A 3,375-nucleotide genomic window follows, 5' to 3' on the forward strand; every position below is an offset into this window, starting at 1 on the left:
CGCAGGAAGTAAAACTTGAGAACCTTGATGAAGGCCCTGGTGTTTTGCCTTTCAAACTAGGTCCTACTAGAATCATATCACACTATCATTCATTCATCCAATCCATTAACCTACAAGACATCGAGACTAAAGTTAATTCGGTAATTAACCAACTAGATGCCATAGAACCAGTGCTTAATAACAAAACTAACTCACTTTTTTCACCTCATATTCAGTACTTAACTAACAAAGCTTATAGTGTGCTTGAACAATTACAAAGCTTCGAAATACATCGTACAAAACGAGGATTAGTAGATGGACTTGGTAGTATAGTTAAGAGTATAACGGGTAACCTAGATCAAACAGATGCATTGCATTATAATCAAGCGATTAAAGATCTTAAATCTAGCGAAAATCAGTTAGTAACAGAATTGAATAATCAGGTTAGCATCTCTAAGGAATGGATGACTCAATACTCGAACATAATAGATAATATCACTAAAAATCAGGTAAAAATTGAACAGTTAATTTACAAAATTAGTCAGGCAGATGCTACTCGTGACTATAACCTAGTTAAATATGCACATTTAGCACAAACATTCTTAATAATCGACGACAACGTCGATGCGATTTCGCAAGAGATACTTAGATTGCAAAATGTGTTAGCCTTTATTAAAGTGTCGACTTTACATCATTCAATTATTCAGAGAAAATCGCTTAATAATATATTCAGCAAGTTGCGAAGTTTGTATAACAGCGACAATATAATTGAGGTTGATATGAGAGAATATTATGAAATAATTAGAGTAGGTTATTATTATAAAGATAATGAAATTATTATAGTTCTTAAATTCCCAATAGTTCTTTCTCAAATATATACCTTGTTTAGATTATCTATGATTCCTAATAAGTTCAACGAAATCCTTATATCTCCTTCCCCATTCCTGGCAATATACGGCAAAGAATTCAGGTACATAGAGGCTGAATGCCCGAAGACCAGCAAGTGGTACATCTGCAACGAGAACAGCGGAATGCAGAGCCGAGATACTGAAGATTGCATCTATCAACTCATCACTGAGCAACAGAAGCTAACAACATGCAAAACGGCTCGAGTAACTATTCATCGCCCAGCTTATGACGAGCTCGACGAGAAACACTATACTATGCACTTTCCCACACCCTCAAAAGTGCGTGTATCCTGCGGACAGGATCTCTTCAAAGAATTAAAAGGAAGCTACCTTGCGACTATTCCGAAGAGTTGCTCTATTACTACATCAGACTTCGTCATCTCAAATATGAACGATCACGTTGAAGGCCAAGTACTAAAGATTATGGATATAACTTCAGAGGAATCACCGCAGCTGCAATCAACAACTTCAATAGAGTTAAATACCATCAACCTTAATCATCTACATGAGATCAACACAAAAGTTTCTGCGCAGCATCCGATAAATATAAAGTTAGAAGCAACCGAAAGCAGTATATACCACACAACCATACCACTATATCTCATAATCGTGGGAATTGGTGTGTCCTTTATTGCGTTCCTGATTTATAAGAAATACTGGCGTATCCAAGAATCTATTAAAGAAGCATCAACGGAAATTGTGGTCCCTGAAGTCAGAACAAGGTTTGACCCTGATCAACCCCCAGCTTCCTTCACATCAAAGGTGTTCAGGCGCTGTTCTACGGGGGGAGGTGTTACGCGAGGCAACCCTGCAGCGAGTACGTGAGGCAGCCCTTGCCAAAAGTGCAAGATTGCACCCATTGTTCGGCCGCATTCCTTTGTATGAGCGTCTCCAACTCTTTCACAATATGTAATAATTATTTAAAATACTTTTACTCCCAACTTTGGAGTAAACAGGCACTTACTTGTAACTTAGCTGTAGTTTTTAATATTAAATCTAATCATAAGTCAAATTTGGGTTTTCTTTGAAATTCTCGGTGCGACCATACATTTTTTAAGGCCCTGATTGTTTTTTTTTTTACAAGTTAACCCTTGACTATAATCTCACCTGGTGGTAAGTGATGATACAATCTAAGATGGAAGCGGGCTAACTTGTTAGGAGGAGGATGAAAATCCACACACGTTTCGATTTCTGCACATCGTACCGGAACGCTAAATCGCTTGGCGGTACATCTAGGGTGGCAGACCTAGACCAATTAAGAAAATCTCAATCGGCCCACCCGGGGATCGAACCCAGGACCTCCGTTTTGTTTGAAAAAAAATTTAAACTGGAAATACCTCTATATATAATGCACTTAATTTATGGGGACTGGATTAATGGTAATAGTGTCTGTCATCAACTGAATATATTCTGACATTGCAATCAATTACTTGGCTAGTTATTTTTAGGGTTCCGTAGTCTAGGAACCGTTACAATTTCGCCATGTCTGTCTGTTTAGCGCAAAGACTTAATTTCCCAATAGTTCTTTCTCAAATATACTACTAGAAAGCTGTAAATTAGCATGAGTATGTACATTAAAATGTGAATAAAGCCGTACAATAAAATCTTGAAAAATATTTTTTTTAGGGAAAAAATATTTACATGTAAAGTGGAGATGATTTATTTTTTTTTATTCGTTAATTTCATAGTGTAGGGTATCGTTGGATAGGTCTTAGATATGAGCGGTATTTTACCAATATTTTTCGATTTAGGGATCCAAGGGAGTCAAGTGTCCTCACCCTCTACCAGCTAAATGGTTGTTTATGCATTTTTTCACGTATGAAAAAATTCTCAAAAATAGAATATAATTATGTACAATAATGAAATTACAAGGAAACTATAACAGCTGAGAAGCAATTTCTTTTTAAACAGTTATATTATAGTCGACCAACTTGAAATACGTAGGTTTCGGAATAATTGAAAATCAAAAATTGCACACTAATTTATTTGTTAATTAAAAAAATAAAGTTATCAGTAAGATAACTCAGACTGTTAAAACTAGAAAGCTGGGGTATGTATATTTATATTAATTACGTCTATAAAGTGGTAAAAAGAAAATTAATGGAGTTCCTTCCCTACATGCAAAGTGAGGATGAATTTTTATCGTCTATTTCATGCTCTAGCGAACGCTCTATTCGACGTTTCCATTCCAAGCAAATCTGCTCGCTAGAATGCTCGCCAGAACATTCGATAAAATGCTCGCTGAAATGTTTTCTATTTTTCTGTAATGTAACATTCGCACGAAAGCTCATAACAAGTGAATGCTCAAGTCTCATCGTCGTATCAGCACCTTTTGGTATTAACTGCGCGTTGCCCGACACGTACTTGGCCGGTTTTTATTGGACAATTTCAATGAATACTCAACTTGTACGACGTCCTACTAGCTGATACTTTATTTAATTTATTGAGCTAAGATACTTTTAATTATTAAAATAGAAATAAAAATGCA

This window comes from Bicyclus anynana, chromosome 9 (genome assembly GCF_947172395.1).
Source record: "Bicyclus anynana chromosome 9, ilBicAnyn1.1, whole genome shotgun sequence".
NCBI lineage: Eukaryota > Metazoa > Arthropoda > Insecta > Lepidoptera > Nymphalidae > Bicyclus > Bicyclus anynana.